Below are 27193 nucleotides of genomic sequence, written 5' to 3' on the forward strand. Positions count from 1 at the left end.
TACCGCCAATGGTTTAGCGCCATTGAATGTCCACCGTAGTGATGCGTAGGTCATAATGCTGTGGGTGTTGTTCTGTTGGCGTAACGGTGTGGGTTTTGCTATCCCCAGTTTATCACTGGCCTTTGGGCTGGCGGACTTGAGTGTGTGGCTGTATAGTGATGGATTGCTATGCGTGGGTCATAATATGGGTGGCAGTAATCCGCTGCGGCGGCGGTATGTTGGCAGCAGTCAGCATGGCGGTAAGCGGTACTTACCGCCAATCTTGTAATGAGGGCCTTAGTCTGTAAATGTAAAAGGTAATCTGCAAATGTAAGGGATGCCTGGCTTTAATTGATCAATTCTTTGTGATAACAAAGATTTATTCTTTTTGAGAGGCAGTGAAGTTGAAAACTGAGCTGCGATGTGAGGGCTTTTAATTGTAATTGTATTTACATAGCGCTTACTACCACGGGTAGGTGTTGAAGGGGCAGGTGTGTAAAACAATTAGATTACATAGTCTGGGTACTGCTAAAATCTATACTTTGGAAGCACCATTTTATAATAAAACGTTTAATACATTTTGTAACAGTATATTTCATACTGTGTGTAATGCAAGTTTAACATAATGACTTGCAAATTCACAGTGCTTTCTGTCACAGTTTGTGAGCTGTAGCACTAAAAACACACAAGTCAATATTTTTCACTGCACCACCCAAGATTTAATTGCGTGGCTCTCTGGTTACACACAGAGCACTGCAGTGCATTAACTAATAGAGGTTTCATAACGTTCTATTATGCATTTCCCAATGAGTAACAGCTTTTTTAATTAAATTTTCTTTTAAGCTGGGTGCTACTTTATATGTAGCTACTCAACGGTGAGAGACCTAAAAAACTCACAGAATGTTTTGTTTTTGGTCATACCTTTGACCTCACCCCCTTGCTCACTGACATCACCCCTATTGCATGCAACATCTAAGTTCCCATACTTATTTTTTAATGCGATTCGACAGCTGGTTTGCCTGGCTGCCCATTCCTGTGCAGATGGTGGGAGGTTGACAGGAATTGGAGCACTGCACTGCACCCAGCACTGACGCCTCAGTGAGCACAGTTCACTTATCTCAATATGACTGGCACTGGTCACGCTGGCCTGGGCGCTCCGCTGTGCTGGCTGCAGCAGCCTGATCACAGCTGAGACTCACTCAGCCCGTGGCACTTATGTTTCTTTTTCAGGTTGCTGCCTGTGCCTCCAATTTGGTGCATGTCTCACTGACAAAGTGCAACTACTGACTTAATTTTAGGCTAAATTGAACCCTGTATATGTGTTTTTGTAATGTGATGGGCACCTCACCTTTAAGTCGTGCAGACATGCATTGTCCTACAGTACTGTGCTAGCTGCTGCCACAGCTGCTTTCACACCCAGACAGGGCCTGCCCTAGCTTATATCAGGATCCCTGCACCTAGGCTAGCTATCACTCCCGGTCAGCAGCAGAAAAAGAAAGTAGTGCGTTGCACGTGCACACATTAATTAAGCCCTATGGTGCATGGGGGCACAGGATGTTATACCACTGAGTCGGGAAGTGCTATCAAATGGTTCTCTGTGCTCAGACTCTCTAGGCCCTCCAGCCTCCCCCCCCAGACATGCCTGAAGCCAACAACAGCAGTACACTAACATAACTAGGAGTCACCCACAAAACCTTGATTTGCTAAACACTGACTAATATTATTTCTCTACCATAAAAATTATTTGCTGTGGGAATTGAGGGCATTTATAGTTGTCGAGGATGAGGATCATTAAGCTTAAAATATTTTGACAGGGGGGTCTCAGCATCGAAAAGTTTGAAGACCTCTGATATACAGGTATGTGGCTCGTGCAAGTAACGGAATCTGCACTGCCATAAGCATGTTGCAATTACAGGAACATAGACAGGGTCAAACAAGCCACTGAAGGACACATAAAGAACAGATAAAACATCTATATCCCATGTACATATTATAGTTTGCCATGCCATAAATGGAGTGTGAAATGGTCTCCACACTCCTGCTTTACGTTTTGGTTGTAATGATCAACGCATTGACACTGCAATTGTAGCAGCAAATAATTGATCAGGAACTATTTTTGTAACAGGGATGGTATTTGTTCACAAAGTGGAATTTGTTTCCACAGGAAAATGTCCACCTTTGAATATGGGCCTTTGGCGTTGACGACGAGGAATCAGTGCTCCTGCTGCATTCTCTGACAATGTCTTTCACAAAATGGTGGCCTTCTTTTTTTACAGAAGTTACCATTCTGGGAATGAAGGTCTCTGTAAAAAAAAGAAAAGAAAAAGGAAAGCACCAGCTGCTTTGCTACTCAACCTTAATACAACAGGCATTAATTTTATAATGGATGAGCTGGTCATGCAAGCATTAGACAACTTTCATCATTTCCATTCCATGCACTATCTTTTGTTTGGCATCCTTTCTAAAGTTGGCGGCAGTGTTTGAAAAAATGACCAACAATATCACTGAATAAAGCAAATACAACATCCATATATTTATTTGAAATGCTGCCATACACAAGGTCCACGTTGTTCGAACTGCGAACAGTGCATCAAAAAACAAGTAATCCCCAGGGTCATTGCTAAAAGTCTCAAGGAGCCAGAGGATTGCTAAATGACTGCTTCCTGTGCATAAGTGAAGACAAATTTAACTTTGACTAAGTGCTTAGACGTACTATGGATATTGCTGGGTGGTAAACAAACCTTTCAAGCGGGATAAAGTTTCACATTTTAGATTCCTTGTTTTCTGAAGGTTTGCCATCCAACTTTTCTGTCACGTGGTTTAATGTTTTGAAGCTAACCTTTTGAAAACAATATTGTTTCCTCCATGGAACGACTTTGATATTTATCCACTCAAAAAGTGAAACAAACAAAGCAAGCTGTTGAGTAGAACGAACACGCACATTTACACTGTCATAAAAAATAACGTATTGTTAACTGTCAGTACACCACAGCACAACAGTGGTTAGTAGAATGTTTTATGAAATGTTACTATTTCCGGCCTTAAATGGCACAAAGACCATGTTCCAATGGGCATGTGTTGTGTCAGTAAAATAAAATAAAATACAACCCACAAAGGAAATACCTGTTAATCAAATTAACCTTGCAATGATAATGATGTACCAGTCCTTCTCAAAGCAGTGTTATTACATTGAAAGAGAAGCGGCTAAAAGCACAAACGGCAGAACAGAGAGTAGAAACATAATTGTGGTAGTGACATTTAAACAAATGAAAATTATATGCATCTGAACCTGTGTCATCCTACGAATTTTTAAAGCCCTGGGCAAGACAGATTTTGCTTCTCCATGTTGAAAGCAATTTTGAATTTTATTACACATTTTATGCTAATGTAAGCGGCTTGATGCCAACTCACATTGAATAGTACTAAACATTCAGAAATTGGGGGTCATATAAAATGTCTTGCACAAAATTTGTGATAACACTGTATTGAGCCTGACAGATCAAGAGGCAGAGGTAGTGAGAGAAATGCAGAGGTGGAGTTAGAGGGAAATACAGACTTGAGATAGAGAAAGATCATCTCCTTTGCCAGGGGAGATTACAAGGTTGGAGAACTGGACAGTTGCCGACTTTGTCCATGCCTTAAACCGTGGACGTCATTTAGGAATCACCAGGAGTCACAGCTACGACCCCTGGCTTGTCCCTTGTAAACCCTGGCACTGCATTAGCGACTCCTGGCCTCAAAGGTAGCACAATCAGTGCCAGAAGAATAAGAGCAGTTCGTTCTGGTGGATATCATGCTACAGCATCTAATGGAGATGCTGTAGCTTGATGTGCAGATCTTGGATTGCCGTCGTAGCTGGCGTTCGATGTTGCACAAAGAGTCGGGTTCACCTGAGTTTTGCATTGGCGGTTGCTGCTGGTTGTGAGATCTTTGCATAAATGTGCCCGTTCTCTGATGTGAAGACCCCAAAACTTCAAGATTTCTCCTTCTTCTTCAGAAGACTGCTTTCTGATGCCAACCAAGAGCCCAGGCCCTAGGGAGGCACCTCCTGAGGATCCAGGACTCACTCTTGCAAAGGCCAGCATGGCCCAGGCAGGGCCAGTTACTGCTTTGTTCCTTTAGCTCTGAACAAGAAGTCAGTCAGCTGACCCTTGCAGTCACTTCAGGTAGCCTGGGATGAAGGAAGCAGGTCCAGTCCTTCTTTTCAGACAGAAGAGCAGTCCTCCAGCAGCAAGGCAGTCCTTCTGTAGTGTCCACAGGTTCAGGAGTGTACTAAAGAGTGGGTTGGCTTTAAAGTAGGAAAAACTTCTAGAATTCCTGCAAAATTTGGTTTTGAGTTTTCCTTCTTCCCTGCCCTCATCTCAGGATATCTGGGATGACAAAAGTCTAGTGTGAAGTTCTTTTGAGTGCAGGAAGCAGCATCTATGAAGTGAAAGTGTAGTAGGTGACAGCTATGCACCACCCATGTTGTCAGGATGTCCATCCTACCAACAACTAGCCTAACTTTGTTATGCTGTGTGGGAGGAATATACAAAGGCCAACTGCAAACTACAGCTAGCTATGTGACCCAGGACACAGGCTGCAGGCACCAAATGGTTGGGACAAGAAAATGCCGACTTTCTAAAGGTGACATTTTTAGAATTGTGACTTAACATTTGAACTTATAAGTTACTGTAGATATCAATATATTTTTCAACTGCTTCAATTAGTATTTGGATTTCTCTTTCCAGTTCCCAAATTATGTATTTCCAGTTATTGCCACTTAGCATAAATATAGGAGTGAAGCCGTACAGGGCTCTGGCACACAGCACCTTGATGCCATCATGCCAGAGGATCTGGAAAACACTGCCATTACTATCTCTGATATTCAGGCTCTGATAGTATTACTTTACACTTTGTAATTTGTTTTCAGGATGTTTAGACATGTTTGGTTTGTAAATTTCATGACGTTCAGTTTTATACATAGTCACCTCATTAAATGAAGATGTAAATATTTCTTTCTTTCCAATGTGATGACTTTCTTAAGTATGATAGTTAATGCATTTCACACACATACATAGGCTTCTTCAGGTGTAGAAGTCTACACAAAGAGAATCATGTAATTAAAAAAATGCAATCTCTTTAATTACTGCGGGTATGTGTTACTAAGTATAGTTCATTGCAAGGTACTGTTAATAAAGATTTTAAAATGTAAAACTCAGAAAAACTGTAATTTCCTTATATGTTACTGGTAGAAATTCTCCCATTGCACCCATACCATTGTCTACTTTTCAAATCACAAAGTTTCATGTGCCTTCACATCCTTGTCCTCGGGTCCTGTGCTCCCTATACTACTAGATTCAAGCTAGCTTGGCTAAAGAGGGGTGATAACCCAAAACCAGTCCCAGGATGCTTGTTTCTAGTCCAGGGAGGATCTGGTATGGTAGTTTGGGCTGGACTGTTCCTATGGAGACCAGGATCAAGACTGATTTGCATATCGCTGGGTCCAAACTTGAATGGCATGATGAGCAAAAAGACTGATAGATTAAACACTGATCTGTGATTGGGGGTGAATGTTTGATTTGTTCTACATTCCATCCATCAACTGTTCTTCTTGCATTTGTTGCCCCAAGTGGGAAGGGTATGCCCAGACGTGGGCCCCGTGCTCACTATGCCACTAGATTCAAGCTAGCCTGGCTCAAGAGGAGTGATACCCAAAACCGGTCCCAGGATGCTTGATTTTGGTCCAGCGAGGACCTGATCTGGCAGTTCAGGCTGGACTGTTGCCATGGGGAACAGGGTCAAGACTGATTTGCATATGGCTGGGTCCAAACTGGAATGGCATGGTGAGGAAAAAAACTGATGGATTAAACCCAGATCTGTGACTGGGGGTGAATGTTTGATTTGTTCTACATTCTGTACATCAACTGTTCTCTTTGCATTTGTTGCCCCAAGTGGGAAGGGTATGCCCAGACGTGGGCCCCGTGCTCACTATGCCACTAGATGCAAGCTAGTCTGGCTGAAGAGGGGTGATACCTCGAAACCAGCCCCAGGATGCTTGTTTCTGGTCCAGGGAGGACCTGGTCTGGCAGTTCGGGCTGGACTGTTCCCATGAGAAACAGGGTCATGACTGATTTGCATATGGCTGAGTCCAAACTGGAATGGCATGGTGAGCAAAAAAACTGATGGATTAAACCCAGATCTGTTACTGGGGGTGAATGTTTGATTTGTTCTACATTCCGCCCATCAACTGTTCTTTTTGCATTTGCTTTGATGCTAGGCAGCCTCAAATGTGCCAGCACAGGTAGAGAGTTGAAGCGCAGCCATGCCTACAGCGCATGTGTGTCTGGGCAGCCCGAGAGGGATGGCCAATCACACATCATAGGGTCTCACTGTTGTATTTCACATGCAATTACATATGTCTAATTGGATGGGATGTTCAGGCCATATAATGTAACCGTGTTACCACCACAGTAGAATCAATTGTGTGTGTGGAAGTATCATGTCACCTCCAGTGAAGGCACAGCGACACTTCTTTCACATTACATAATGCATGGGAGATACACAATGAACTGCTAGTTAACAAATATGCCGCGGATATCAGGTCAATCAGCCAAACACCCGTTTTGATAGCTAAACAAACCAATGCAGAAAGTACATTACAGAAGCCTAGGTTCCCACACAATAACACAAACACAGATGAGTCACAGACGACACAAGATAACAACTGCCATGCAAAGTGATAATCAAGGTGCAACCAACAACCAAAATGTTACCCTCATTTTCTCTTTCAGATGATCAGGGTTATGAGATCCAGCCATGGATCATGACCCCATTTGCCAACCCAAGCATAGCATCAGAGCGTGCCTTTAATGAGGCACATTGGAGGACACGCACCATAGTAGAGAGGACTTTTGGCATCCTGAAGTCCAGATTCCGGTGCCTCAACATCACCGGAGGCAGCCTCCTATATTCACCTGAAATGGTCTGCAAGATCATTTTGACCTGTGCCATCCTGCACAACATTTGTGTAAGGAGGAACATTCCCCTCTATGAACCAGACCCACAAATGCCTGAAGAGGAGAAAGAGGAGGATGCTGTTCGTGAACATGAGGGGGACCATCCAAACACTGCAGCAGGATTGCGTCAGAGACAACACGTTGTACAAAACATCTTCTAACTATAGTCACCATCACCACTTTGTTAGCATATGTCATTAAACACCTACCTTCATCACTCAATCATGCTCTGGGTAATTATTTATGTATCATATGATACCTAGGAATCATAATCAGAGTTTAGCCTCATGGAGCACTGCAGAAATACAGATTAGGATACTGAAAAAGCCACATCACAGTTGATGGATATGAATGTACACCCAACATCACACACAGTGTAAATGACATATGTCCTGTCTATTTCACATGTGAAGGGCAATATTAGAGGACCACAGCTATGACACACATCCATGTTGCCAACATGGTTCATTGCAGCACATGAAACACAACTAAGACACCATCAGTCATAAGGTAGAAAAGTGTCTCATACATGAGTCAGTGGATGCGCTATTGCATTGGTAACAGGAATGTATGACCAGACCGTGGACAGCAGTAAGTGTGACATCAGCTATCTTTGCAAGGAGCATGTGTGGCAAGGAGTCCATCTAAGCTTAAAATGGATAGCACGAGGGCCCCAGGTATGATAAGCATTGCTCACAAGACATGCCCTGTGCAGTCCATCCCAGGTAATAAGTCCTGCTACTGCCATGTTTGAAGTCTCTCCCCACCCTTCTCTAGGGGGCCCTGTAAATTGACTATCTGTACCCTAATAACCTTCATTTGCACACACCCAGATTCCCATTCTGACTCCTGTGTGCTTCCCTCTTCAGTATGGCATGCCATAGTCATAGTTCATCATTCTGCATGGACTTCATGTCCGATAATGCACTGCCTGGTAGTCGGTAGGCCCTTTAATCAGCTGTCCATTGCTTCCCATGTGAAAGGTCCACTTGGCTCTTTGAACTTGATTCTCAACTCCAGGACTTGTGAGAGACTGAAGCTGCACACACCTGTGAGCACTTCCATGCAGACCAGCCATTAGAACCTGCCCTGCCATTGCTGCTGCCTGGAACTGCTTAGAAGCTGGCATTTTCTGAATCTCCTTGTTGTGCCGTGGCGTACAAATCACTTGTGTAACAGAGCCTTTGGGGGATTGTGTAACATTGCAGACCACAGCACAAATACAGTTTTTAGTTCCCACAGTGTTGTTCCAGCTTTTCCCAGTCAGAGTCTGCTCACTGTGTATTTGCCTTGTTCATATTTGTTCCTGACAGAGCCTGCACCCTGTTAGCCTGACTGGTTCCTGTCTTTGCGTTAACCATAGAGGGTCCCTGTGGATACATTTGTCTCATAGATGCTTTCCTTGTCCTCTCTTTCCTCTTGGGGTATTGTGTCTGGTAGGTCTACGATGAATCCTCAAATATATAGTATGGTTTAATCAGTTTTTCTTATAGTAGTCTGTTCTGGGACATGTATTCATATAGCCTAATCTAGCCTCCATCCCTTCTCTGGTTTTGCATGTATTCATTAGTGCCAAACAGTGACAGTGTGCCATGGCTGTATGCATGGATTCAGTACGGTGCCTCAAGCACAACAAACAAGGGTTGCCAATGTGTATGTAAGGACAAAACATGTTTGTGCCCTGACGGTCCACACACAGATTCACTTCTGCCGCCACCTTTTGATCGGGCTTCCGTGATGACTAGATGTGACATTAATCAGCACAGAGGCACTGATGTTCCTTGTTGCATTGGGAATTTTAGAGGCCACCCTGTGTACAAATGTTGTGATGAAACCTGCCTGTTTCCTATTACTGTTGCAAAATATTTTTAAGCACACCAAGGTTGCCCTGCCTTCTGCCTTATTAAAGGTCTGCAGTGCTATAGCTGGACTATCCCCATGTGTGTCGTTAGTTGATCTTTGGCTTTAGGTCAAATCTGCTTTGAAGGATACTCTGTTAATTCAAGTGTTGGCTCCACAGACTCATGACTAGACCTGCACGTAACTGTGACAACATGGAGGACAATACTGACACAGGGTACACATGGCACACACTTGAATTGGACACCTTTGTTTTTTGTTCTGCAAGTCTTTATTAAAGATTTATAAGGGCAAACAATATAATATAAAAAATCAAATCCAAATAATAACAAAAATACAACACACTGTGCTTCGCCCATATCTAAAGTACAATGAATGATAGAATGATAGGACGATAGAACAATAGGACACTGTCCCTTGCGTAGGCCCCATATCTTCTCCAACCTATAACCAGGGAGCGTAAAAGTAGAAGTTCTCCTGTGTTCATCAAGTACATATACAAATGAACAATAAATAAAAAGTCAACAACCCACATTATCATCTTCACAAAGAGATGTTGCTAGTTATTCTGGGCCCAGATAAACCAGATTGTTAGAGCCTCCCTCCTACACTGAAAAATAAATAAATAAATAAATAAATCTCCCCCACCTCCCGGTATCTTCATGGCCAGTCCCCCCGGCGGTGGTATAAGTAGGGGTGATATGTAGCTGGATCATTGCGGGGGGGACCCCAGAAGGAGGGGGTTTATTACTCATGCACCTCTTGGGTCCCCTCTGATTAGTCTCTGTGGCAGGAGTGATGGAGGAGAGTCGGGGGAGCTAGTCGGAGCACTAGGTCCTGGGAGGCAGGCTGTGGGACATGCCATGGGGGTCTTGAAAGGAGAGGGTACATAGTTAGAGTGTCCGAAGTACTATGCTATCCTGCTCTCCCTGATGTATAATGAGATGTCTGAGGCACCCCCACTCAAGTCCCAGGGTCTGAGACAGGAGAGTGTGTGTCGGGACTGAGCGTGGGAGCAGGTAGTATGAGCTGTAATGTCATTGGGATGCTATATATCTATCTTGTTGTTCTTCAACTTGGGGGAGAACTTAGGGTGGCAAACCAAACTAAATCAAACACTAGAACTAAGATTAGAATAAACACGAATAAAGAAATAAATAAAAGAACAAAAACAAAAAAGAAAGAATGGATACACGAATAATTAAGTGAATAGACGTGTGTATATATGTGTGTGTGTGGATGTTTGTATGCATGTATGAATGAGGGTATGAGTGAATGAATAAATGAATGGATGAATGAATGAATGAGTCAATTGATTGGCAGAGGTGAAAGATAGGAGGAAAAAATAGAAAGGTGTAGCGAAAAAAAAAAAGATAAAAGGGGGATGAGAAGGGGAAAGGTTAGGGAAGTAATCTATCATGAAGCTTGGGAGAACAGATGCGGTATGGCGGCTCAATCATAGCGAGAAAGATGGGAGCCAGAAAGGCTGAGAGCCTAGATACTTATGGCAGAAAGCTGCACATCCTCTCCTCCTCATCAAATCACAGGAATCTCATGTGACAGCTCCTGATGTGAGGGCATGGCAGAGGCTCCATGACGGCTCGGCATATGGGCATGTGGATTACTATGTGCTCGGCTCCTGTAAGAAGGGTGCCCACGTCTGAAGGAAAACCTCTAGCTGCTCCTGGAGACTACTGTATGTATAAGTTTCTCATGCGAGGCTGTCTGGTACATAGTGGTAATCCACTCCCCATGACGAGGGACCTGGGTCGTATGCCAGTGCCTAAGTATACACACCTTAGCAGAGGCAAGCGCAGTATGTAATAGGCGTTGTTGTGGTCATGTTAAGCAACTTAAGTAATTGGTGTCATGTAACAATAAGAGGGGTGGGGTCAGAGAAGCCGGCAGTGGGAGTATCTCCCTAAGGGTGCGCCCCACTTTCCGCCAGAAAGTCTGTATAGCCGGACAGTCATGTAGGATATGTATGAGATCACATTGTTTTTGTGGGCATCTCCAGCAGGAGGAGTGAGACAATAGACCCGCCGAGCTCAGTCTCATAGGGGTCCAATACCAGTCATGTAGTGATTTGAATAAGCTGAATTTCAGGCGAGTCTCCCTAGCCCCCCGGTCCCTGGCCGCTATTAGCTCAGCCCTTTCCTCCAATTCGTATTCAGTCTGAAGACGTGTTTGCCACTTTGCCTTAATGGAGAGTAAGAGTGGAAGAGAGACAAGATGACGATTTAATAGGCCATGGAGCTCAGATAAAGCGCCCCGGAATGATCCCCATGTCTCTAGGTAGTGAAGTATCGGAGATTGAGGGAGACCATTTGGGGGCCTGCCAAGTTGCCTCTCTATACAATGTCGAAACTGAGCGAAGTGCCACATGTGATGCCTAGGTAGATCGAATTTGTCTCTTAGTACCTCAAAGGATTTCAAGGTGTTCCCATGTAGGAGTTGATCTAGCCGACATAGGCCTTTCGAGCGCCAGGTTTCCCAGACAAAGGTTTTTTTTCCCTATGAGAAAACTACTGTTCCACCATAATGGTGCTCGATCATGAATCCGAGGATCTATTTTGAGCAGTCGGTGGGCAAGGACCCAGGTTTTACGCATGGCTTTGATCATAGGGTTGGCAGAGAGCGAAGAAGTAGGAATTATGTCATAGAGTATCTGTAGACCCGATAAGGGTCGGGAGAGAGCTCTCTCCATCTCCACCCAGGGGGGTGGATCTCGTACCGTCGGCATCATGTACACTAATTGCGAGAGGTGTAACGCTAGCGCATAATGTTCCACAGAGGGAAGACCCAGTACCCCACACTCTTGTCTAGCTAGTAATGTCGTTTTGGGTAATCTGGGGTGCATTGACCCCCAGGTCTGGATTTGGCAATCTATCTCCTGAAGCATTGTCAGGGGGATCTGTAGCAGTAATATACCTAGGACATATAGGAAACGTGGCAGGGTCACCATCTGTAGCGCCTGAACTCTACCCCACATGGATAAGCCAATGTGTGTCCATTTATCAAAGTCACGTTTCATATTGATTAAAAGAGGGTCCAGATTGTCTGGAATCATGTTCTCCAAACCCCTAGTTATATATATACCAAGTTATTGCAGTCGCGAGGTTTTCCATTTAATCGAAAGATCTCGAAGAGATGAGCTCATTGTTACCTGAGATAGCGGTAAGGCTTCACTCTTGTCCCAATTAATCCTGTATCCCGATAGAAGTTCAAACTCGGAGAGGATGGTGCGCAGCGCTGGCAAGGACTTGGGTAGGTCGGTAAGAGTGAGTAAAATATCGTCTGCATATAGATAAATCATAGAATGTCCGCCTAGGACAAGTATCCCTGAGATGTCACCCGAGCCACGAATTGTGGCCGCCGAGGGTTCTACCGCCAGAAGGAATAGCAGAGGTGATAGGGGGCAGCCCTGCCAGGTTCCTCTGCGCACAGGGAATGTATCGGATAGGAACCCCCCGCAGTTGACCTGCGCGGATGGAGAGTCATAAAGCAATCGCTCCATGTTAATAAAGCCGATTCCAAGGCCGAAATGCTTCAAAGTTTCAAAGAGATACCACCACTCTATGTGATCAAATGCTTTCTCAGCATCCAAGGAGAGGGCCAGTGCTTCTTCGTGTGAGTCCCGGGACGTCCAAATTGCATGTAAGAGTGTACGGAGGTGGTTTCTGGAAGATCGGCCCGGTACAAAGCCAACCTGCGTTTGATGGACCAGGGAGGGTATGACTTTCTTAAGACACATCGTGAGTATCCCAGCCAGGATTTTAACATCCCCGTTGACGAGGGAGATAAGGCGATAACTGCCGCACGAAGGGGGTCCTTGCCCGGTTTGGGTAGTACTTCAATGGAGGCTCTGTTGGATAATGGGTGAAGGGAGCCAGTTTGTGAAGCCCCACGAAAGGCCTCATAGAGGGCATCCACCAGTTCCTCCCCCGCCCATTTATAGAATTCAGCTGGGTATCCATCTTCACCAGGTGCCTTGTGATATGGTAAATTATCGATTGCCTGTCTGATTTCTTCTTTACTGATGTCCCCGGTTAGCAAGGCCCGCCCTTCTGCCGAGAGTCAAGGCAAGTTGGCCTTCTCCAAAAAGGCAGATAATTTACTCTGATCCACCGCCACCTCTGGGACATAAAGGGTCCGATAAAAATGGCCAAACTCATTAGCAATTTCCTGGGGATGTGTAATGAGTGAGTCATGTGTATCGTATAGAGCTGGAATGGCCAGGGTCGCCTCTCTTTGCCGGAGTTGGGCGTCCAACAGACCGCCTGCCTTCTCCCCATGCTCATAATGGCGTCCCTTAAGTCGTCAGAGAGCATACTCTGCGCGGGAGGTGTAGCGAGAGTTAAGTTCCATTTTAGCTTGTTCCAGCCTTCGTCGTATGGATGTGGAGGGGGAACAGGTGAAGTTACGTGATGTTTGTAGGATACAGTCCTCTAGGGCCTTCTGCTGATCACATTTCTGGGCGTTGGCAATGGCGGCGTCTCTCATGAGTTGCCCCCTGATCGTCACCTTCGCCGCTACCCATAGCAATTGAGGCGAGGCCACCGAGCCTTTATTATTGCGGAGATATTCGGTGAGGTGGGAACTAAGCTTCCCGTTTTCCTCTGGGGTGCGGTACTGTGAAATATTGAGGCGCCATGGTTTACGACTGGGTGAGGCTTGCCCAACTTGTAGAGACAAAAAAAATGGGGAGTGACCCGACAGGTCAGCTGGGAGGATTTCGGACTCTTGAACAGCTTGTAAGAGCCTGTATGAGATTAGAAAGTGTCTAATCTAGATTGAGTTCCATGTACAGGGGATAGGAAAGTATATTCCAGATTGGTAGGATGCGAAAGATGCCAGCAATCCTGCAGGCTGTGATCGTAAATAATGTCCCCCATGAGGGACCTGTCTGCATTATTACCTACATCATTGGCGGTTGATCTGTCTAGGATGGCATCAGGCGCAAGGTTCCAGTCCCCCCCAAGGAGATATTGGGAGGCGCCTATTTCGGTCAATAGTCTATTGAGAGATAGGAAGAAGGAGCGTTTAGAGCCCGTTGGGGCATAAATGGATCCTATCGTAGAGTAGCCCAGTGCTAACTTGGCAAGGACATAGCTTCCATCGGAGTCGCTCCACGTCCTGAGGAGTCTAAACGACAATGATCGACGAATAAGAATCGCCACACCGCACTTACGCCCTGTACCCTGCATGTCATCTTGTGCCAATGGTTCTCCACTATGAAGCACCCGACCCCCCCAGTCCCTGCGCAGTTTCTCTGATTCCAAAGAGGATAAGTGAGTTTCCTGCAAGAGCGCAATATCAGCATGTTTGGATCTGAGATAGGATAGAATCTTCTGTCGTTTAATATGATGGGTCACACCATGGACAGTCCAGGAGAGGATCTTTAATGGCGTAGTGGAGCTCATTGGTAAGTATTAAGGACTTAGCCGTGTGAGGATAGGTTAAGTCGCTATGGGGGGAGGTATTCTTTCTGGGGAGACTAGAGGGAGGCCTATAAAAAGCAATGAGGTGTAGTGACAAGGGTTGAACAGAGGGAGGGAGGGGGATGTTTGTGGGGGAAGATCCCCTCGGCCGAGAGAAACGTAAAGATCTATGGAAAGAAATACGCAAAAGAAAGGAGGAGACACAGATCTCGAGACTATACTTGTGTACGGTGTAACGAGGTTCCTTGCCTCCTGAAATACTATTAAACTGCGGGTCAGCTCCAGCATGTTCCGCACATCAGGCTATCGCAGAGGGGCGGGGGACAATTAATAGTGTGTGATCCATTGATGGACCGCATGGGGGAGGTGGGGGGGCAAGCACCGTGCCCATGATTCACCAACAGCGTTATGGACAATGTGGGATAAGTGGTGATGAGAGAGTGTGCGGGGTGGCCATTGCCCCACAAGGCAAAAGCCGGGGGATGAGAACATTTTATGTTCCTGCATCGTGTAATAACTTAATAAAATGAGATGAAATACAAGGGTGGAAAGCTCATCAGTGTCACGAATTTGGGACAATGGGGTGCAAAGGATCTATTGAATTGAGGCAATAGAGGGTGTGTGCCGCTCGCTGACCAGGGAACATATGAGGGCATTAGTACTTCTCTCACTGCGTGTCCCCCTGGCCCTCGTGTGGGTGGCTTGAGGAAAAGTCTAGCAATCCCCGGAGATAATATGAAAACATCAAACCAATACCAACACATCAAATATTAATACCATAACGTATATGTCTTCTCCACCCGCCCACCCCCAATATTTAAAGAAACACAGAAGAGGTCCATGGTCAGTTCACTTAGCTGTCCATCGTAAGCGGCGATCTCACCCGAAGGCCCCAGTTGTGATTGAACCACAGAGGTGCCACAAGAGCATCAGGTGTGGTCTGTATTTGACGGTTTCAGGGGAGACCGGGTCTTATCTCTGCCCTGGTCTTGTGTGTGTGTAATCACAGCTTGTAGCGCATGGACCCGCCCTTCCTGCACTTTAGGTGGGCGCTCATATACCCGTCCTCTCATCTGCGAGAAGGCAGGGGTTTGAGCAAAGGTAGTTGAGGCTGGAGAAATCGATTCCTCTCCGGTCCTCTAAGTCAGTGAGCTTGCCCCTCAGGGAGAGCAGCTCGGCATCATGCTCTGAAAGCATCCCTATGTGGTCCTCTATGGATGAGAGGAGTTGATCCAGATCTGCTGCCTTCTCGCTGAAGCAGGCTATGTCCGTCCTGATGGAAGCGGAGGCCGTGGATAACTCAGTGATCTTCAAGTCCATCGCATCCAGACGCCGGCTGACCATCGCAATCTCCTGCAGTATACGGTCAGAGGCATCCAGTGTTTGTGAGTCCGTCGAGGCGGGCACTGGGTTGGGGGAGGATTGCTGTGCGCCCATGATCTTCGGCTGGGCTATGGCCTCAGAGAAGAGTAGGTGGCGGGAGTGCTTGCTTGAGGGTTTACCAATGGGCATCTATGTCCATGATGGTGGGTTCTAGGGAAGTTGGGCCAGAGTCTGTAGTTGGTGGGATTATACCCACTGCCCAGATGCCACAATGCTTGCACCATCAAGGACCATCCAGCGGGGTATGAAAGAGGACGGCAGCTAGACCCACTTTTATAACTCCAAAACAAGCTGTCGTCACCCCGGACCGGGAAGCAACCCACGCCGGTGTTTCTTGGGCCAATGTCGCCTTGCGGCCTAGGGGAGTGCAAGTCACTTCTATGACACAGCCTGTTCGGCTACTTTACCCGTCTGTAGGACATGGGGGGAGGATGCCTCTAACCAGAATCATGCTCTTCTATGCCGTCCGTGATATCGGGAGGGAGCCGGGTCCCAGTCCTAGCGTCGGGTTAGTTCAGGTGCACTCCTCCGCTGCGTGCACTGCCGATCCAAGCGTCAACACCGGGGTCCAGAATAACGGTGGTGGGGGGTGTATGAGGCCACTCCTTCCTGTTGATTCTTCTGGGCCGTCTTATGACTTCCTCTCACTCTCTGGGCCCCACCAGGGTAGCAAATCAAATCAAATCATTAGCATTTATAAAGCGCGCTACTCACCCGTGCGGGTCTCAAGGCGCTAGGGACAAAGGGGGTGGTTATCGCTGCTCGAACAGCCAGGTCTTTAGGAGTCTCCAGAAAGCGGAGTGGTCCTGGGTGGTCCTGAGGCTGGTGGGGAGGGAGTTCCAGGTCTTGGCCGCCAGGAAGGAGAAAGATCTCCCACCCGCCGTGGAGCGTCGGATGCGAGGGACGGCGGCGAGTGCGAGGCCAGAGGAGCGGAGGGGGCGGGTGGGGACGTAGAAGTTGAGGCGTCTGTTGAGGTATTCCGGTCCCTTGTCGTGGAGGGCTTTGTGTGCGAGGGTGAGAAGTCGGAAGGTGATCCTTTTGCTGACTGGGAGCCAATGCAGGTGTCTCAGGTGTGCGGAGATGTGGCTGCTGCGGGGTACGTCGAGGATGAGGCGGGCCGAGGCGTTTTGAATGCGTTGTAGGCGATTTTGGAGTTTGGCTGTGGTCCCGGCGTAGAGGGTGTTGCCGTAGTCCAGGCGGCTCGTGACGAGGGCGTGGGTCACGGTTTTTCTGTTGTCGGCGGGGATCCAGCGGAAGAACTTGCGGAGCATGCGGAGGGTGAGGAAGCAGGCGGAGGACACGGCGTTGACTTGCTTGGTCATGGTGAGAAGAGGGTCCAAGATGAAGCCGAGGTTGCCGGCGTGGTCTGCGGGGGTCGGTGCAGTAGCAGGAGCCTTCACCACACCACTCCACTCGGGCGGCCCTGGATATAGGGGTCTTCAGTTCCCTAAGTTGGACACCAGTCGCTCTTCTCTGCCGACTCCACAATGTGCACCATGCCCCCGTCTGGTCCCCTCTCACTGCACCGTGCCCCCGTTGGGGGGGAGAACGGTCCCCCCCTCGTGGAGCTCCAGCCGTCCTCTTCAGAATGACGTTCCTCTAAGTGCCCTTCTGCTGCGCCAGGCCCCTCTAGGATTGCCTCCTCCGGTCGGTCGTAATGAAAGAGGGGCTTCAGAGGGGCACTCACGCCGTCAGGGCAAGCCTCCGTTCCGTGCACCGGACCTCCGTGCCTTCCTCCGGCACCACTGTCGTAATCGAGGCCACTGCTTCTAAGGCCGGGATAGGCCGCTCTGCTGGCGCGGCACCGTCAAGACTTCCGTGCAGTCGAAGAGTCCTATGGGGCCCGGTGCTCCAGTCTGGATGTTAGAGGGGCCCCCACCACGGTCTGTCCTACATCGGAGTCCGCCCCTGTAGCCCTCGCTTCGCTACGTCACGCAGAGCTCCTCTCTCAGGCAGCCATGCTCGATGGCAGCCAAGCCACACCCGCTCGAATTGGACACCTTTGTGCAATGAACCACTGGAAATATGTGAACACATGCAGCATGGTCTGCTGGCCCTCCACAGCCACTGGAGAAACATAGGTCATTTACATGACTCAAACGGTGGTGTACCATAACTTTTCTGGATTCGAGCTGGGACTCTGTGTCACAAACTCTGTACCTACCTAGCATGTTCAAATGCCTGACTCATGGGTAGTATACACACAAGTGACCATGAAGTGGTATCCAACATTCCAGTACATGTGATAGCTGACCTTTGTAACATTGCCATTATCAACCGTCCTCTATCTATCCTGTGTATAGTTTGTCATGGAAGATGTTTTGTCCCCAAAGCCAGGGAAGTTCACACAGCATAAGACTCTACGGGTATGACAAACACATATCCTGTCTGATGTACCTCAATGAATGGCATCTGATAATTATCCACAATTATAACCCATGCATGCAAGCACATTATGCAAAACATGTCTTGTGACGTTCACACTGAGGCACAACAACAATTGAAATAGCCAATTCACAGACATTAACACACAGGCCATGAGTGTATTTTTTAAGTTGCGTAGCCTTGCTATCCTCTACTGACGCACCACCGGCTCAAACTAGGGAATACAAATTTTAATTCCAAATGTTTGGGTTGTTGTTACGTCAGTTAAGGGTGCTAATCCGGCCCAACAACATGAGTATTATGGTCCGCGGTAGTGTGGTCTGCCACATGTGCACAAACACTGGAACACACAAGACAGGTCCTAACAGACTATCTTTGTATAGTTATAGCTTTCATGTACGTGAGAAATTAGAAAAATTACACAAACACAGTTAAAACAGATATTTTGAATCAAATGCGTAAAATATTACGCTTATGCGTCCAAAAATGCTGCATAGGCGTTAAAAAATGACACTCACAGCCATTATACATCGATTGGTCCCAAGCGTTAATTCCAACACTGCACCCCATGAAATTGGTTATCCATGAAAAATATTTTGATCTTTGAATGAGTGGTAATTTTTAGGTATATGCGTCAATAAATATTGACGCAAAGCTCGTAAGCATCATAACATTTCACGCATCATAATAAAAACACACCGCATTTGAGACAGTAAGTGATGTAATAGAATATCCTGTTTACAGAAATGGTACAGTAGGTGTACTTTCACTTTCATTTTGCAGTCTGTGATTCTTCTAGACTGTGTGGCTGTGTTGAAAGTTGTGTCTGTCCAAATTGAGCTTTTGTCTCCTGTGTGCTATTCCAATTGTCATCTGTTGTTTTTGTAATTGTCTCAGTAATTCAGTGTAAGTGTGTTTTTGTCATTTTTTGTGTCTAATTTTGTCTTAGTACTGTTGGGAGTGTGTAGTGGGTATTGTTAGTTGGGGGATTGTTGGGCTGTTTGTGGGTTCTTTAAGTTTCATTTTCCTACCTCCTTTCCCTGTATTTCCCTCTTTTCTCTTTCCTATCCTTATTATTTTCTGTTGTTTGGCCACGTCTGGGGAGAATGGGTGAGGAGGAGCTGAGTGCTTTCATTTGGCTGGTGTGCCACTTCCTCCCCCTGATGTTAGAGGCTGGTGGCAGGGTGATACAGGGGTATCACAACCAGGCAAGGAGGCTCAGGTGGTTCGAGGTGCTGTTCCACCTGAAGAGGGTATTCAACAGCCAGCACAATGACCACCAACTCAAACATCTCTGGGCTGACCTTGTAGCCAGAGAGCAAGACCTGCTGGACCACCTGGGTGTCGTGATTGGTGGCCTTGTGGGTGAGTACAAATCAGACTACTGTGTACAATAAAATGCTCTGTAGTGACAGTAACAGATTTGGTGACATGCTGCATGCAAGGTTTGTGGACATGTGGAATGCAAGTTGAACATACAGTGGCCCTGATTTATACAATATTTGCTACACATTCCCGTCATTTCTTGATGCAAAAGCTGCACAAACTTACAAAACACAACTTGATTTTGTAAACTAGTGTTGCTTTGACGTCAATAGATGATGGTAATGCGGCACAAACAAATGTTTTATTCATGGTCTGTGAGTGTACCAGGAATTAGATGTATTTCACATGCTAATGCAAGGAATGAATGTAGTCCCCAATTATTTGGAATACATGTCTGAACTGTATTCATGGCCATACGTACAAAGATCTTCCTAACCTCTGGTAATATCTTAGGCTCATATTTTGACTTGATTTGTGCAGCATTTAAATTAATCATGGATGCCAAAGTAATGCACACTGGATAATATCTAAATGTTTGGTGCTACTTTCCATAGCTGTAGCGTAAAAACAGGAAGCAAATGCTACACATAAAATGCATTTAAAAATCAGCCCCTATGTTCATTGTTCCAGTATATTTTTATTTGCCTCGGGCACAATTGCTGTCACAGAGCTAATGCATTTGCCATCTGTGTCACTTTATAGCGAAGCAATTTTCATAAGTTAATGGGTCATCATGGGATCCCTGAACTTAGTGAATGCATGGTCACAAATCATTCATTTGCATGAGGTTGTGCAAGGGAGCCCTGACTGCTTCCATCATATGTTTAAATTGTCGAAATAGTTTGCTAGTTTACGTTTGGTACACCCCTGCTGACCAAGTGCAGCATAAGTACAATAGTTAACCTCTCAGTATGAAGGCTATCACAGACACGGGTGTATGCTAAGATCAGCAGACCAGCATTCCTGTGACTGCTGCCCTTCCCAAGGTGCATACAGATTGAGATCCACCTTATCAAGATTGCCACAGTAGGACATTTGCTAAACGATGTTTCACTTAGGGGACAGTGTCAGTTCATTGTATAACCACAGATCACCCCACTTGGCATATGTAAGATGATGAATGTGGCTAACTGTGATCTACAATACCTGATATAGGTACACAGGGCCCTGAGTAACAGATTTCAGGTGCAATGACTACACCTGTGCCCATGCATTCTGTCAGGGATGGTCAAATTAGACACTGTCAGCATATATTTCTTGGTTGTTTTGATTTAGATAAATGGCCAATCCATGTTTATCGTAACATTGTCATTGCAAGGTATGATGTGCTGGCACATGATCTGATATGTGACTTGCCAGGCGTTTGACATTTTGTTCCATGTTTGAGTTGGACAATCAGTGGCAGAGAGTCATATTTTGGTATTCTAGTGCTGCGATATAACCATGGGCATGTGAACAGGGTGATATTTGTTGCTACATGTATGCCAATGATAAATTAGGAGGTGGCCATGTTCATGATTTACTCAGCAAGTCATACCCTGATTCACACAGACCAGTGATGCCAAAGTATTGCCCACAGACTTGAGCCTCCCTGTTAACTAATGAACATGTAGGACTGTATGTTTGACTTCCTAGCAGCATCTAGCTCCGCATGTTGTGCTATGTTTATGTGGCACCTGAGTAGAATGTCATAGGTGTGCATGCAGGTCAAGCCCAGATGGCTGCTTGCATCTATGTGCTTGTTTTTGGAAAGGTATTAGTGAGATCAAATGATGTTGACAATTGTCCGCAATTAGGAACCTAAATGTGGATTTGATTGTCCAGTGTTTGAGTCAATCCCATTTGGCAGCCCTCCTCACCTGTGGTGGACTGACTAAACCCATGGACAGCTGTCCAAAGCTTCCTGGATGTCCTTGATGTTTGAAAGTATGAGTTGAATGTCCATCACCCCCTGAGGCACAGGTTTAGGGTTATGAAATATGTGTAGCTAGGTGTGAGGATCCCAATGTAGAAGACAGACATGTAATTCCAACATTCATTTGTTCCGACATAGGATACCCCCTCATGATTAGCAACTGCATACTGTCCAGGCAATTCCATTGACAAATCACAGATCTTGGGGGCCTTGATTGTCATCCAGAAGATATTCATTAGTTGGCCGTCACATGTGAAGTACTTGCAGCATTTGTTATGTGACTAATGGCAGAACAATGATGCACAGATCATTTAGGTAGGTACACAACTTTTTGAGAATTGCTGGGCTGTTAGATAGGAGATGTGTAGGCTGCATTGGCGTGTCATTCCTCAGTGACATTCTATGATCTGTACTGTGATTTGGACTGTTTAAGCTTATTTTGAGGAAGTGTTAGAATATCATCAGTAGATGTATCACACAATAATTAAACTAATGTTTGGCTTTCTCTATTTTTACAGCTGCCAACATAGATGCCCATCAGATCAGGGAATTCCAGAGGCGGATGATGCGTTACCGCCACATACTGGATGTGGAGTCTGGGTTCCGCAATATGGCACGGCATTATTGGCATGAGAGAGCCCCAGGGGTCTGGAGGGCATTTGCCCAAGGGGGGCCATCCTTGGCCACAGCAGCCACCACCACCAGCACAACCACACCGACCACAGTCGCACAAAGGATGACAGCCACTGTTGCAGGTCCCTCTACCTCATCAGCTCAAGGCCCACAGACAGCAGCTCCTGCCCCTCCCCCTCCAACCACGGCACCGGCACCAGCACTACCTTACACTAGTGGCACACAGACAACCCTTGCTGCAGTGATAGACAATGCAGAATGCCTACAAATGAGACATGACATGCAATGGATGTTGCGCGGGATGGACATGCTGCAGCAGGAGGTGTCCCGCAATAGCAGGAGACTGCGTGGAATAAAGAAGATCCTGCGGAGGGCAAACTTGTGACTTTATGGCCCTCAGCCATGATTCCCTCCCCTCCCTCCTCTTTCCTGGTTCTTATATTTAGTGGGTTTAGGGGGCTTAGTGTAATGTTAGAATAGGCTGTTAGTTTAGTTAGTATAAGTGTGTTGGAGGGTGGAGGGGGTTATATTATTACATGTATTATTTTTGTGGGTGGGTGGGTGGGTGTTGGGGGATGATGTTGGAGTTTATGTGTATAAAAAAATAAAAAATACAACAAAAATATAAAAAATATAAAAGAAAATACAAAAAAATATTTATTTGTTTAGGATAAGTTAGTATGTGTTTAGGTTAGTATATGTTGTCCTACATGTGTCCCATCATATAATGTTTAGAGTGTTTAGTTAAATGTGATAAGTAAGTTTGGATTAGGGTAGTTAGGGCCAGTTGTGGGTAATGTGCAGTTAGAATAGGTTAGGTTAGTTAAGTTTTAGTTTTAGTATCCTTTTTTACTGTTAAATAAATATTTAGGTACTCCTTTACAGTATGTGTCATATGCATGGGGATCAGGGCCTTGGCATGGGTGAAAAGTGTCAATTGAGTATTTGCATTTGTGTTCCATCCTGCATCCAAATCCCATTATTGACATGGTATTCACAATTCCTAATGTGCAGTCACATTGGCAGCTACACCAATGCTACTTCTCTATGCATCTGCCATCCATTGCACCCACCACTCAAGGTTATGATGGTTCCCAATGTGTTATTAAGTTTGGATGTGTGTTTTCAATCTGTCATCGTTTGAGACCTGATTTGGAATCTTGGGCACTGTGGTACGTCTGCCTGCAGCCTGATGTTCATGTGAACCCTGATAATGTGAGTGATGTTATAATCTTATGTAGTATTGTATACATAACTCACACCTATCATTTCTTACATTGTACTCTCATGTTACATATTTGTCCATACACTCGTACACATCCAATCCTGCTGTATGGTGTGTGTGTGTGTGATGAAAGTTTATAGTCAGATGCCACATACATAAAGATTGTTTTGAATGGAATTTTGAACACATTGATTTTCAGTTTAAACATACCTTAAAGCAGACTTTTTCTGTCCAACACAGCATTATACTGTTAGTTTTCTCTTCACTTCTGAAATAACCCTCAGGAAGCACAGATGATGATACAATCCAGACCCCAGTGCATAGTTAGTAGCCCACAATCTTTCAACGCAGTTGTATTGACATTCTATGGCCATTGACATATGACATACATCACTAATCTCCTACACAGTTGATGTGTCACATTACACAGAAACAAAGTGGTTGTGTAAGTGCTATTTATTTTAAAGTGCTGTAGTGCAATATTTACATAGTCCAGGATTGTGAGTCCATTAGTGTGACGCCTTCTATTGTGATTCTACACAAGTGCAATAGGACATGTCATTGGACTTGCTGGGTGAAGTGTCATACAATGCAGAGGAACAGGAATTGCCAATGAGGTAGTGAGAGACAATCACAGAGCATAGTGTCAAGGTAAACAGTGGGCTAGAGAACAGTGCATGTGAGCAGCTGTTGCAAGACTGGCATGTTAATAAGCACAGGACCTAGCATATAAGTGCCCAGGTGGCATGGATTTGTGCTACCGGGTACTCTAATGGGTGAAGGTGATCTGTTCCACGTCTTTATTTTCTGATGTGTGTTGTCTCCTCTGCCCTTGGTGGTGGTGGATTTGAAGGGGCAACACACACTTCAGTGTATGAAGACATGGAGTCAGAAATCCCGGTAGCTGCCAACTGTGGGGCTATTAAGGGCAGTACTGCAGCAAGGAGGAGCTGTTGGTTCTTAAGGATAGCAGCTACATCACTGTGGTAGGCAGCCAGGTCGGCCCTGTGGGGGTCATGATTGCATTCGTCCATGCAGTGAAAGGTTTGGGGTGCGAGGTGTTGTGGCAACTCCCTTACTGCAGTGGTGAATTCCTTTAAACTTTGTTGAAGTCCTTGCAAGATAGATGTTAGCGCTTGCATGGCTGCTGCCTGTTCTGCAGATGACATCATGCACGAACGCATCCCCTAAAGGCTGGGTGCCATATTTTGCATCCCCACCTGCACCTCCTTGGCCAGCTCCCACTGTACTCCAACTACAGTGCTCTCAAAGGTGGTGCCAGTGTCCTCAGAGTCCTCAGCTGGGTTGGAGCTGGCAGGTCGTATAATTGGGGTGGTGGGTGGGTCCTCTGTGATGGCTGCTACTTCTGTGCTCCTCCTTGCGACTGAAGGTGGGCTCTGGAGGGCTCCAAGGACATCTTGGAGGATCTGCTAGCTAATGTTTGTCAGCTCGTCATCCATGTCATCAGGGAAGTCCAGGACAGGCATATCCCCGGGAGAGCCATCGTCCTCTGCAATGAGATATTGTACAATTAGTGTGTCTGTGTTGTGGCGTTTGTAATGTGATGTGCCTGACTTCCTATTAGTTGCACATTGTAATCTTGGTTCCTGTTCATTGTCCCTGTCATTAACATTAGCATTCTCCCAGGCCTATGCCCCACCTGCATGTCACATGTAGTGTGGGCAGTTTGGGGAAATGTCTGTGTCACATCCTCTAGGTGTAGGTTCTGCCCAAATTGTATGTTGCCACCTTCTTGTACTACTCAACCCTCCGTCTACTTCCATTATCATGGTGTGGCCGTGCACTGGCTGTGGGTGTTCTGATGGCACTTGCACCACACTTAACAATCTGGAACTGACCCAGTCTCTGATATTTCACATCCACCTATATGTTGCTGAGCCCTAGCACATACTATGTATAGCATTGGCATGGCACAATATGGGTGTCAGCATTGGTAGTGTGTACTGCTGATGTTGGGGAATGTGTGCTACATTGGATTGCACTGATGGTCCTAGCAGTGTTCCATTTCCTCTTATGACTGTGCAGGTGTGTTTCACTAGCTAGAAACATATGTCCTCCCCCTCAATGCTGTTGTCTTAGCACTATGACACTTGAGATGTTGCATGGTGGCATTGCAGCTACTGTAACACAGGCACAGGGTAGACCCTGACATGTGCAGCATGGGCATGACATTACTGCTGTGTACCTCGCAATGTTAATGACAATACGTGATGTTTGTAGCACCCATAGACATGAGAATTTGACAGGATTTGCACATTTTTATTGATTACAGGGGATTGATAACGTTGTCATCCTGAACCCTCTATTTTGGGTGTGTTTGATCGATGGGCACGTAACTGCCATTGGCTACTTGACCTGTACACACAGCAGTATGGGAGTGGCAACTGTTGTCAATGGTACATGGCACTTGCAGATATGGTCTGAGACTGGAAATTGAGCCCTACTTCATGTTGTGACAATACCATCTGTCGTGTGACAGCAGGACAGTTTTATGTTGTACCCTACCCTGTTGGACTGGCTTTGCCTTTCCAACATCCTTGGCATGGCAGAGTACCCCCATGCAAAGGTTGTTGGTGTACTGTTGTGCTGTGCCCCAGGTTTTCCCTGCACAGCCCATGCACCCATGCCATGCCCCTTTGCCCTTTCCACTACTTGATTATCATGGCTGACATGCATTGTGTAGTAGGTATTTCCCCCGCCTGCTTGCAGCTAACAATTAGGCATGTTTGTTCCCCATGCCACTTACTGTGTTGTATCCTGGTAGTCTGCGCTGTCCTGTCCTTGAATCCCTGTAACGATCTCCTCAGGGATGACAGCTGCCACCATCTCCTCCATGTGGTCCAGGGCCTCCTGTGGTGCTGGACTCCCACCTCCAGTCTGCAGTGCTGCCTTACTGTTCCTGGCCATCTTTTCCTTGGTCCTGCGCTTGCAGTCATGCCATCATTTCTTGCACTCAGTGACTGTTCTCCGTACTTCTGCCACACTGTTGATCTTATCAACAATTTGTTGCCAAATTGCCTCTCTCCTCCCAATTGGCAATTTAGAGGTGACAAAAAGGTGATGCTGGTGTTCTGTCACCTCTTTCACCAGTATTTCATGCTCCTCTGTACTGAACTGACAGTTCCTTTTCTTCTTCTCCCTCTCCTGGGTCTTGTGTGGGTCCTCCTGGCTGGTTTCTGGTCGGTTGTCATCGTCCTGGGGTCTCTCATGGCTTCTGGAATCCATTTTGGGGCTCCTTTGCACATTTTGCTTTGTTTGTGCCGCTTTTCAAAAAAAGTCACGTATCCGGTTTGCGACGTCGTAAACCGGATTAAATTCATTTTTGCCGCGTTAATGTCGTTTTTCTTTACGATGTGGCGCAATGGTTGAGTAAAAAAAAAAAATACTCTAACCCGTGGTTTGCGCCACTGAGCGTCAAAGTATAAATGTGACACCCAGGTGGCGCTAATAAATGGTGTTAGCCGGCATTAAATATGGGCCATAGTTTATTATTCCTTTGTGGTGAAAGCGTTGCAGCTTTTGCTGTTGGCGGGGGGACGACGCTCCTCCGCCCTTATGGAGGAGCCGCCCCTGCAACAGAGCCCAGCAACCTTGCTTGCTGCCCTCCGTTGAATGAACTTTTAGTGAATATGCCTCTTTCTTCATAAGACTTAGAAGCCTCTAAATTGTTCAGATGATGATATGACAGAAAATGGTTCATGATTAAAGAAGACCCAGAATCTTACTTCAGCATGGTGCGGCAGCTACGGCAATGCTGTCTCCTTTAGAAAAGGCGAGCATGTCATTCAATGCACTTGGTGAAGATTTCAAGGTGCACCTGAGAGGAAGTTGCCGGGTATAAGGGGGAGGTCCCAGTGGCCTCTTGAACCCACTCTCCATGCTGCCCTCCGTTAGAGTTATCAACCAGGAAGCAGAAAGAGTAGACCTTAAAGTAAAGGAGACAGAGGTAGCACAGGCCACACCGCAAAAGCAGGCACTACTTCACCAATCCTCGCTCATTAAATTAACACGTGGTAAATCGAGCTCA

This window comes from Pleurodeles waltl, chromosome 4_1 (assembly GCF_031143425.1).
Source record: "Pleurodeles waltl isolate 20211129_DDA chromosome 4_1, aPleWal1.hap1.20221129, whole genome shotgun sequence".
NCBI lineage: Eukaryota > Metazoa > Chordata > Amphibia > Caudata > Salamandridae > Pleurodeles > Pleurodeles waltl.